At 34.5% G+C, this 12,501-nt stretch overlaps 1 protein-coding gene across 10 annotated transcripts in view; it reads right to left on the bottom strand.

The window, feature by feature from the left end:
- Window positions 1-12,501, bottom strand: part of LOC127863864 (uncharacterized) — a 143,385-nt gene that overhangs the window by 18,117 nt on the left and 112,767 nt on the right. Inside the window, exon 1 of one of the 10 annotated variants that reach the window (XM_052403538.1) lies at window positions 10,154-10,256. The exons of 8 other annotated variants lie outside the window; for them this stretch is intronic. The gene's annotated coding sequence lies outside the window, so the exon portion shown is untranslated. Of the gene's footprint in view, window positions 1-3,946; window positions 4,035-10,153; window positions 10,257-12,501 lie in introns of those variants that run through there. One more of the 10 variants, XM_052403540.1, reaches the window with a different exon arrangement.

Here is a 12,501-nt window from a genome sequence, read left to right as displayed (position 1 = left end):
TCGTGCTTGTTATGTTTTTGTGAAACTAGCTGGCTTAAATCGAGCCCATGTATATGCATTATTATAATATTCCTAACAATGAGGTTCCATGTCCTGACTGTTTGTCCCGCATAGTGATTAGAAATTTTAAGTCCTGTATCAATATTGTAAGCATGAACTGTCGCGAACAGATCCAAATGTAAAAGTACATTCAATGACGATGAGAATTCTGAAATATGTCGAAACATTTTGAATGAATCATCAAACATGTACGCGATGTTCATTGCATATAATTGCTTTTTAACAACGTTTAACACAAGTGCGTATTGTTTGGACACGTTTTATAAATTCATTGAAGAATCATAGCAGATCCTAATTGTGAAAATTACTCTCGATTTTAAAAACGTTTAACAATACGAATATTGTCATTAACTGTTTTGTTTGCATGAATCTGCAGATGCATTTAATATGCAATATTGCCATAGCTACTAAATAGCCTGTAAAGTAAAAGTATATTGCATAAAACTATTTTTTTTTAAATAAGAAGTAAATTGTCATTCACGTACAACTGTGCAGTTTCATGTCGGTTTTCCGTATGTCGCTCTCCGCATTTTGCGCGAAAATCGATGCATGTAAGGTGCAGGTAAGTGCTATATCTGCATCTAAGTTTTTACTGTTAATCCTTATGTCGTGGATTTATAGAGCAATACGTATAATTTATCAATTATATATCCTTTTAAATGTGTGAAAAGGGCTTCCTTATCAACAATATCTATATACGAATGAACTTTCTTAACGAACAAAACTCATATAACCATTGAAATAAACGCTTTACAATGTAATCCACAATAGTAAAATACCGTCGACTTGTCTTTAAACATCAATGTTGAAATATGTAAATTGAATAAACAACATATAGTTTTGCAAACAAACAACATTAAACTGAAGGTAGCTTTAAACTATAGGATTGTTGTAATGTCAGAAGGTGGATATCCCTGTTCAGATATAATTCAGTATGCAGTTCACCTTAGACATAATGACTAGAACATGCCCTCCATATCAATATATACTACTCAGTATTCTATAGGATTGTTGTAATGTCAGAAGGCGGATATCCCTGTTCAGATATAATTCAGTATGCAGTTCACCTTACACATAATGACTAGAACATGCCCTCCATGTCAATATATACTATTCTGCAAATGCATTGTATTAAGGATTATTTTAACACTTCAGGTCACGCCTTGGGAGACTTATAATATGTGCTTTGAATATTTTAATGACAGGCCCATGAAAACCTAGGATATGTAAAACATTTAACATATATCTCTGTGTATGAAAGATTTAATATTACTGTGCAAATTTCACAAGTCTTTAAAGTCAAGTTGGGTATGTGCATGCACTGTCTATTAAATGTGATCAATGTATACAGTCTCTTATAATTCTAATTAGGAATGGTTATGTGTGGTTTTATGTCCAATTGCCTATGTATAAAATGTTAACATGGATGAGACTTGAATAAATAAATACATAATTATATATTAACATAAACCATCATTAACTAATTAGAAGGCATGCCACAGCTGCCATTACAATGTACATGGGTTTTTTTAAATCTGATTTTGGGGAAAGAGCCTGGCCTTTTTTAGGGGAAAAAAATCGCGCGAAACGCCAGATTTTGGGGAAAATACGGAGTCTTAAATAATCAATTTAACATATTTTACTGTTTTTTAAAACAAATTCATGGCAACAGATAATTTAATTATTCAATATTCATCTTTTTTCTACATTGGATCAGCTAAACTAATATAATTAAAGGTTTAGATTTTTTTTTTAAGATTTCATTGTTTGGGGAAAAATTACGTCTAGGGGAAAGGCCCGATGTCTGGGGGAAAGGGCCGATATTCGACGGGTCTCAAAAAAGGAAAAAAAAACAAGATGTATCACATTTTATATTATCATAAGATTTAGAACTGGTTTAAATGAATTCAAACAAATCTGCGTCAGTGTCAATATTGTGGCATATTTTCATATACTTCAATGAATAATACATAATATATAAATTTTCGGCAATGATATAACATATTGTTGTTGGTTTGTACACAAGAAGTATTAAACTAGAATGAACTAGTTCTTTATATGTATAATACTGCACAGACATATAGATCTAGACTCAAGAGAATTCTAATTTCTAATTTTGCAATTCTAATTAAATGTTTGATGCTGTCTTAAAGTGGCCTTTTCACAGATTTTGGCATATTTTGAAGTTTGTCATTAAATGCTTTATATTGATAAATGTAAACATTGGATCTTAAAAGCTCCAGTAAAAAATCAAGAATAAAATCAAAAAAGGAAAAAAATGAGCTGGTACCAGGGCTCGAACCAGTGACCCCCGGAGTCCTGGAGTTAGTCTGAAGTAAAAACGCATTAGCCCTCTTGACTATTCCGCCGGTTATACTCAGTGAAATTATTTTATACCTTATATAAGCAAGTTTCGTTTCGCTTTGCAACGCTTTATAATTTTTAGGTTTTCAAATCGTCAAAATATACATAAAATGGCTATATTGAACGATGGTAAATGTTCAGTAATACTGTTACCTCACAAATATCATAACTAAAAAGAAAATTTGCAAATCTGAAACAACTTTATTCAATTTTGTCAATTTACCAAACCGTGAAAAGATCCCTTTAAATGTCTAACATTTATGATTGTTAAACATTAGACGTTTTTATATAAATTCAAATTTATAAAACAAGAAGAACCATTTTACTTTTCACACATTTTCCACTTTTTCGGTTAACGCCTCCCAAAGTTAAGGGGACAATATGAAACGAAAAGTCAAGTCATAGCTCTTAGTCGTTGTATGGTGGACGAACCAGTTATCAAACACCTAAGAACTTACCGTAAAGTACATTAATATTGAAACACTTAAAATGACATAAACATTTTGTTTTAACAAATGACTAACAGTTCAATCTTTGAATAAATTATCTGTTAAGTTTTTCAGCAAATATCCTTCAAGAATTCATAACAATGATTCCCTGATTATTGTCACCTCTAGCAGACAAAACAAAATGGTGGACGGTGTTAACATGACCTATTACCGGACACTTCATAAATACTACTCCGGTATATACAAAGTAACATGACTATCACGTAACCCGGACACGGCGAAAAAATGTGCGTCTGCTGCAATCAAAATTGCAAACGGAAATATGCTTTTGGTGAGTTAATGTACGTTTTGATAAATGAATTCTAAAAGTAATAGCAAACAACACATAAAACCGTGTAAAAAACAATAAAGGCATTCCATTAACCTGTTTTCGGCGCATTTGTTTCAAGCTAAGTAGGTAAGTAGGTCATGAACTTCGTGTACAACCATTTGTTTATCGATGTGACGTCATGCACACTTTTACCCATGTGCATAAAGAACCGAAACAAAACGTCCGATAATAGGTGCTGTTCGATAACAGGTACTTAAACCATTTACTAAAGTAGTCTCATGTTCGGTTTTTCCGTTGGTCGTAGATGTCAGCGTTTCAATTAAAATGTAAGAATGAATACAACGGCTGTTTTCTGAGGCTGTATCATTGGGTGTCGTTATATATAGGTTATGAGTCAAATAAATCAGGGAATCCAAAGTGAGCTACTTTTAGAATTATGATTTACACTAATTGTCTAAATTTAGAAACTGGTACCTCAGTCGTACTGTAAACGTATTATTGTCTAGTAACTATTATATATCGTAAATCCGCGATCAGTTTGATATTAAAATGTACAGTTCGAGAAACGTCACGGCATTAAATATCACGTCAAATACGATGATTTAAAATACAAAACGTACCGTCGTTATAATAGCGTATTGGAAATCGAAACTAGTAAATAAAATGCTAGTTCAAATGAACAAATTTATGCGAAGCAAATAATTAGCCACACAAAGATGCTATAATAAATGTACACATATACTTTCATGTAAAAGTCCTTCCATAAAACTCAGATTCGCGCCGATACCGCTAAAAATATATCTGCAAAAATGGCAACTTCCATTAAAGGGGCCTTTTCACAGATTTTGGCATTTTTTAACTTATTCATTAAATGCGTTATATCGATAAATGTAAACATTGGATCGTAAAAGCTCCAGTAAAAAATCAAGAATAAAATTAAAAAAAGGAAAAGAACATTGTCCGGACCAGGTTTCGAACTAGTGACCCCTGGAGTCCTGCCAGAGTCCTGAAGTAAAAACGCTTTAGCCTACTGAGCTATTCCGCCGAGTACATATACATGAAGTATTTTATACGTTATATAAGCAATCTTCGTAGTTTCACAAAATTTAACGACAAAAACAGAACTCTCCAAATTATTCAATCGTTTCGCGTTGCAACGCTTTATAATTTTTAGGTTTTAAAATCGTCAAAAGATGCATATAATGGCTATATTAAACCATGGTTAATGTTCAGTATTACTGTTTCCTCACAAATATCATAACTTAAACGAAAATTTGCGAATCTGAAACAACTTTTTTCAATTTTGTCAATTTACCAAAGCGTGAAAAGATCCCTTTAACGGGTGGTCGCCTTAACCACGTACAGCTCATAGTCCCGTGACTTCCGTTTTGGTACCCGTGTGTCGCATAATTGGTGTATTTCATGTATAATCATCCAGACAGCCGTCACCCAATTTATTTGTCCATTATTGTATAAATTGGCATCTGCGTTGTATGAAGAGGAGTCCTAAGTTTGACAATCGAGTAGAGTAGTCACGCTTTCTTGACGTGGTGGCCATGTCGGCCACCGCGATGTAAATTTGTACTTCATGAACATTGGAAGCGTTGTGTTAGAAATTATTTAACAGAAATAAATCTCGATAAAACAGGAATGAACTTTGGTTGTTATTGTGTGTTCTCCACGAACAATATGCAATTACGCTACACAGTACATTTAATGGAGCCGTGTACCATGGATACGACCGAAGTACGATCACAAGTGCGATCACGTGTCGAAAAAAATGAAAACATCACAACCACAACGCGACATGAATTCAGGTCAGTTGTTTAAAAAAATTATGGCAAACTTGGAGAGGGAATTTCAAAATTTATAAAGTAGAAAATGAAAGTAAATGGCGTCATGACAACGAAATTTTTAAGAATTGTTTTAAAGAATTTAATGTAGTTAGATGTTAAAAATAATAGTGTTGATAATCCATTATGTACGAACAAATTTTACAAATATCAAAATCATGCCAATTTTGCATTTATCGGCACATTTTTATAAATAGCGGTGAATTGAGAGTAAAAAGAGATATTTGAGTTTTACATTATTTTTATGAGTTATGGAAATCATTAAATTAAAGGTGTACACACAGAGAGTATTTAAAGAATTTTTATATATTTTTGGTATTGTTAGAATATATAATTATATACGAACTTATGTTTTTTTGCATAATATAAATACATTTGTAATTGATGGTATTTTTTTAAATTGTTGATATTTTTGCAAGTTTTCATGAAATTAGAACATATGAGGAAATGAGAATATTTGAAGAATGTTTCATTAATTTGACACTATAGGAATACGGATATATGAGGCGTATACATTTTTATAATTAAGGATTTTTGAAGGCAGTTTAATATTTTGATATTATATTAAAGGAACTTATAAGGTAGGAATAAAAATTAGAGAGTATCCGATTTTGACGTCATTTTATATAAGATATGAAATAGAAACCTGCACATAAATGGGAATTTAGAGACGTACACAAAAAATCAGTATACTTGACTATGGTTTCATGCATTCATTTGCACACATTTATAAGAGAAATATGTTGAGTGCGAATATGAATAGGGCAGACACTTAAAAAAAATATATTATGTTAATATGTATATACGAATTTTTGTTATTGCAAATATATGTAGGATATCGGTAATATTGAAGGTCTTGAGTAATTTTAAGTAAGAATTTAATGCGATCTGACGCGTATAGCGCAGTTAAAATATAACGATATGTACGCATTAAATTTCTAATATAATTGTTTAAGGGTTACAATTATATTTTATGAGCACGGCTGACTGATCATCGTTCGGACATACCGAGCCCGCGGTTCTGATAACCTTAGCGTCCTCATGAGTTAGAGAATTTATCCCTGTGCCATCGAAGCAAATTACGCTATGGACAGAAGATGCGATGTCGCATAAGAATTATTTGAGTAGTTCGATTAGGAGCAAAGACCTGAATTTTGAAGTATACCGATACGTGTTCTTATATTATGAATGCATATATATTAAAGTCTGCCTTGTCATATTTGCGCATTTTTACAAGTGCACAGGTCAAACATGTCAATAAATCTATGCCCAACGGCAAAACTTTAGTAGTAAAGATGAGGTTTATGAAATCATGATATGAACAGGTACGTCTGTCATTACCCATTACTTTAGGGCAATAAAGTGGCGCACGCCTGTTTAAAATGTATTGGCTGCACGTGCGTAAAATGACAAAATACCAAAAAGTCGAAATAGTAATCATATGATGCCTAAGGCGGTACACAGGTCATATTAAGTAAATGACTTGTCAAATGTCAAACTGTCATGTACTTATCCGAAGTATGTTTTGAGGAATTGACTAATATTTTTTCGTTGTAAAGATTTTTTTTTAATAAGATATCACAGTAAGTTGTCATGACGATATTTAACAATAACTAAGGGGATATTTATAAATGTTTGCCATGATTTTGAACAACTGATACTTGTATCACCACGACGCAGATAAAAATATCGAGATTTGAAGACAACGCCGAAGAAGAGCGACTTCGCGAGACAACGCCTTCCACAACGAATAGAAGAAACAAACAACATAATTAGAATGGAACATCACGGCGTTTACTCTCAAAGTGAATACCTGGTTCTATCGCTAAAAGAAGACCAACGCCAGAGATTTCGAAGGACAACAAGTGACGCAACACTGGACACAATACTTGTGACGTTAAACACTATAGAGTAGATGCAGCCGTTCAACTGTTTGACGTGCGTAGATAACGCATTTGGAATGATACTTCCGAGGCCTAAGACATCAAGGAGAACACTGCTATAGTTAATACCTCGTGAGCATTATGGCCAATAGAAGATCTTAATGTCCCAAGAGAAATGAAGACGCTGGAACCAAGAACAAAAGTACAATCAACAACAACAGAGACAACAATGCGATCACAAAGGTTTTAACAGACGTCACAATTAATAAGCAACGCGGTACGCATCAACACCATATCCAGAGACAACATCACGATGGATTCAACAACAGAAACAACGACGTGATGACGGCTGGTTCAGCGACAAAAACAACAGACACCACGATGACATATCCAGCCTCGATGTGAACCTTGATACGCAGATGAGTGCAACCGACCACGTGCGATTTGCCTTCACAGCTTGGCGATAGATAGAGCTTCTTCACGACAGCAATGGTAGATAACATCACCCATGAATCAACATAGACAGAAAACAACAAACCAAGACATCTACTTGACAGCAACAGGTACATATTCAACCCGGGCAATACCTACTTCGAATGGACAGCACAGGAGGTCACTAGTCAAACAACGCCTGTAGTGTTACGTGGACAATCGATCAACGTCATTTAACATTGATACATGATATTGTAAGACACTTGTCATTCAGGATTTGATCTTTCTAAAGATTTTAAATCATAAAATTTCTTTAATGAAAATGAGGTGTGTCGCATAATTGGTGTATTTCATGTATATTCCTTGTTCGGTGTAACTGAATACATAATATCTGTCTTCATGAAGAAATGCATAAATGGGCATCATATGTCAACGTCAAATTAGACGAGAAAAATGCACCAAGTTATTGCCCATGGCTGGGTTCACTAATTAGTTATGTCTATGGTAAGCACATGCAGCACTGTTAATTTGTGTATATTTTCATGTTAAATGACAGGTGAACTTTCATATATGCAGTTAAACAAACGTGGTCTCACTTAATTATTGGCATATATATGCACAAGATATGTAAGTCACACATAAAGCCATCCCGTATCAGGTAATTCAACTCATGTTAAAGTCAATCATCCAGACAGCCGTCACCCAATTTATTTGTATATTATTGTATAAATTGGCATCTGCGTTGTATGAAGAGTCCTAAGTTTTACAATCGAGTAGAGTAGTCACGCTTTCTTGACGTGGCGGCCATGTCGGCCACCGCGATGTAAAATTGTACTTCATGAACATTAGAAGCGTTGTGTTAGAAATTATTTAACAGAAATAAATCTCGATGAAAACAGAAATGAACTTTAGTTGTTACTGTGTGTTCTCCACGAACAATACGCAATTACGCTACACGTGTTTATGTCTTTGATGTCAACTACTTATATCCGCGTACAGATAAAACTTGTTCCGTTTATCAAATGCCTTACGTTGAAGGAATATATATTATATCTTTTAACCTTTTTTCACTAAGTAATATTCAGATTATAATAAAGCGAAAGTTGTATTAAAACACATCTATTTAACCGTGCATTTGTGACATTTGTAGTGACCAAAATACAACCAAATCACAATGGTGTAATAACGTTATGTGTTTGCTGGGTAAGCAATGGATTTTTTCAGACGACTTAATACAGTAACGTTAAAAGGACGTCTTTTCGACGTCTTTTAAAAGACGTCATTATTATATCGCAAAAACACGTATTTTCGACGTTTTTTAAAAAGACGTCATTATCATGTTGCTAAAAAAACGTTGAAAACACGTTTATTTTACAATTTTCTCAGAGATCTTTATAATGTTAAGTTAAAACGCAAATTTCTTTACGTCTTTTAAAAGACGTCATTATTATCGGGGTAAAAAGACGTTTTTCGACGTATTTTAAAAGACGTCATTACTAGCTCGCCTAAAAGACGTTTTGTCGACGTTTATAAAAAGACGTTATTATCACGTTGCTAAAAAAGACGCTGAAAAGACGTTTATTTTACAATTTTCTCAGACGTTTTTATTGTGTTACGTTATAACGACGTCATTTTTACGTCTTTTAAAAGACGTCATTATTATGTTGGTAAATAGACATCTTTTCGACGTAAGACGTCATTATTTTCCTCGCCAAACAGACGTCTTGTAGACGTCTTTAAAAAGATGTTATTAACATATCGCTAAAAAAGACGTTGAAAAGACGTTGTTAATTTAGCGGCGACGTCGCGACCGTAAAACAACAAAATAAAGACGTCTCAAGTTTGCTGGGAAGCAGCGTGTCGTGCTAGAATGCAAATCAAGCTAATCGTGATAGACGTGTATGCCTTTAAAATTGACATGTTTTACATTTATAGTGGTCAATAGTTTATATAACACGTGCCTCAAGCTTAACCATCTTTTTGCTTGTCTTAAATTACCTCAAAATTTATATGCCATAGTGCATTCAATTATTCATTAAGTAGCAGGTTTTTTAATGTTTAAAGAGTAGTTATTTTTTTGCTTCCCGCACCGATCCTAAATTAAAGGGGTTAGATATCATTGTCACACAAAATGACTTCAAACTTATGTTCATAACGGTCAATAGATGTTTGTAACCTGAGGTTAAAAAATATCCTCTCCGTACACATCATTCATCAAACAAATAGCACCTTCTGTGGTTACACATATTTATAAAAAAAAAGCCATTATTCAAACATACTAGCTATCACATAATTATATGGCTGAATAGCGTTATGTCTGACGAAGATCAAATTACAGGTAGCAATATTAATCAACACATTTACCTGTCAATGTACGACGTGTGTGAACTTATAAAGTCGTTGATCATTTTCCCGATGTATAATACTTGCGTTTTAAAATATTGCATTCGAAATTACCCTTATCAAATGCTGTTACGGCCAGTTTCAAATGCCAGTGTTGATTATGTGTTATGGGTAATTAGCTATTGGTATAGCCGGACTAAAGCACATGCGTTTAACTTAAATAAAATTACCTTTTGTTTTGAAGGTATTCGGAAAGGTAATCGCATCATCTAAGCACTTATAGGGGCCTAATTAAAATTTGATTATTGTGAAATTCCAAAGGGATAAACATAATCACTGTTGACAGTAGTCTTAAATAGAAAGATTGATCACACATTTACTCCGTTGAAGTGCATAACAAATATTTGTAAATGAATAATTATTTTACAACACGCATACCCTATTTGTTAACGATTGCTTTGTCTTCATTCAATCTCATTTTGTCCAATTTCTATTTTTTCCAAAGCGAAACAAGTTTCGATTTGATTCATTTTGTTTGTTGGGTGTGTCAACTTCCGATTAGGTTAGTTTACACTAACTCCAATTCGCATGGTGTCATTTTATGGAAAGGCCAACTTTTAAGGAAATTCTGTAGCCATTTGGTTATTTCATATTGTGCAAGCAATATCAATCTAAAGAGTAATATGTCGTCTTCAACATGATATAAAAAAACATATCTTATGCAATCAAAAATAGATATCCGAACAGAAGAATACACATAGGTTACAGGAAATAAACGATAACGAGTTTGGTCCGAGAAAAGAAGAAACTTTAGATCTGGATCTGGATCTGGATGGTTACGTCGAAGAAACCAATTCTGGCTTTTACTCGACGGCGGTGGAGTGCGCGATTGTTACACTATTGCTGTTTTAATACACTGTCTTTGAAAATGTTGATTGTTGAAGAGTTCACAATTTCATTACTTAGTTTATTCCAATCTATCTCAGTTTTGACAAAGAATGAATTTTTAAAGAGGACAGTTTTTGCTGGGATAGTTTCAAAGGTAGCAGTACACGGTAGGAAAAAGAAATATGCGAATTGGCCCCGGAGCAGTACAAGGTAGGAAGAAGAAATATGCGAATTGGCCCCGGTCAAAAAGTGAAATATTGGGAAAGAGTGGGTAGCCATGTCAAATTTGAGGGTAATAGATCTTATTGTATCCCCAAATTGCATTAAATCCCGAGAATATGACCATTTTCAAATGCGAAACAATGGGGTCATGACCTCTTGTTGTTGTTGTGTTCTTTGTTACTCAGAAAGGACAACTGCAGTAGGCATATTGTATTTTGGGTTCTATTTAAGATGGAATCGCTAGTAGGGTCAAGCTGTGAAGAATTGCGCGAAAACCATTTCCATTTCATTCGTCCCCAGCCACTTTCGTACATGGTAAAAGGTTTATTTTGAAGCCCCTGTTTGCGGCCTTGCAATTCTTTCACTTTTGTCAATAGTATCACCTGTACAGGTTCCATATGCTCTTTTTTTTATCTTAAATGTAAGTTTCAGACTACTTGTGTGCAGTGAATGTGTTTATATAATTGCAGGTTCTTTTTTGAGCGTGGTGGAGATCAAGAAGGCGTCCGCGGCTCCGAGAGAGTGTCTGTCTACCGTGGTCTGCTACCAAAGCACTTGGAGTTATTGTTCACAAGGTTACACACTATATTATGATGGATATAGTCCTCGTAGTGTTAAGCCCTTGTGGTACGTTTAGGCCTTAGTGGCTTAAGTTAGCGTTCAATGTAAATGGTCGGTACGTGCCCTTCCACCACCTTGTACAATAGCGCCAGCCTTGGGGCGCGCCGTCTGTCTTAGAGTGGTAGGAGTTCCAACTTGCAGAGCATTTCAGTGACGCAGCCAGACTGTCGGGAGCGGTAGTCTCTGGTGATGAACATTGCGACTGATCAATGGACACCCACTAGGCGGCAATGTCTGTTTGGTGGAATGGGTCCCAAACAACACTGGCATATTCTAGTTTGGAGCGGACTAGTGCTAGATAGGCATTTTTGCGGCATTCTAAAGGGCAGTGACTGAGATTTCTTCTTAGGAATCAAAGGGTGGAGTTTGCTCGCTTTGTAATGTTGGTGATATAAGTTTTCCATTCCATTATCTTCAGATAAGGTGATTCCAAGGTAGGGATTTTCTTGTACTTTTTTAAGGATTTCTTTGTTAATATTGTAGAAGTACCTAGACTTGTGCTTTGAGCTTAGAAGGTATCATTTCTTTCCGTTAAATTTACAAATAGAAATGGCCTCTCCTATTGATCATGATCTACGACGGGATGTATCTTAAAACGCGTAATTGGCGCAATTGTAACTAATTGGCATTTCATATGTGACCATATCGTATTTTTACCATACTTTAAAATAATTATGTCGGTCGAGTCCACTACACCTTAAAATTGCCGGTTTCTACGCTCGAGTGATCATATCTATTGTTTGATTAAATTGCGTGTCGGTCAACTCGTCCCGTGGTCAAGTCGTCCCCATTTTGGTCAACTCGTCCTTGTTTTTTTGGTCAACTCGTCCCTACCCGATTCAACTCGTCCCCGACATACAGAAATATACATAAGTAGGTCTACAATGGTCAGTTTATAACTCTAAATCATACAGATGATGTGGTATCTTTCACAAGTTATTCGTTTGTAAGGAGTGAAAGGTATTATTTACAGCGTACGGTAATTAATTGCCTGCTATAACTCAATCAAGTTGTGTGGTATTTTAATAAATAAATGTTACTTGGATAAGCATGTT

Source organism: Dreissena polymorpha, unplaced genomic scaffold (genome assembly GCF_020536995.1).
Source record: "Dreissena polymorpha isolate Duluth1 unplaced genomic scaffold, UMN_Dpol_1.0 chrUn051, whole genome shotgun sequence".
Taxonomy (NCBI): Eukaryota; Metazoa; Mollusca; class Bivalvia; order Myida; family Dreissenidae; genus Dreissena; species Dreissena polymorpha.
The sequence above is the reverse complement of the archived record's forward strand: the minus strand, read 5'-3'. Positions and strand labels throughout refer to the sequence as shown.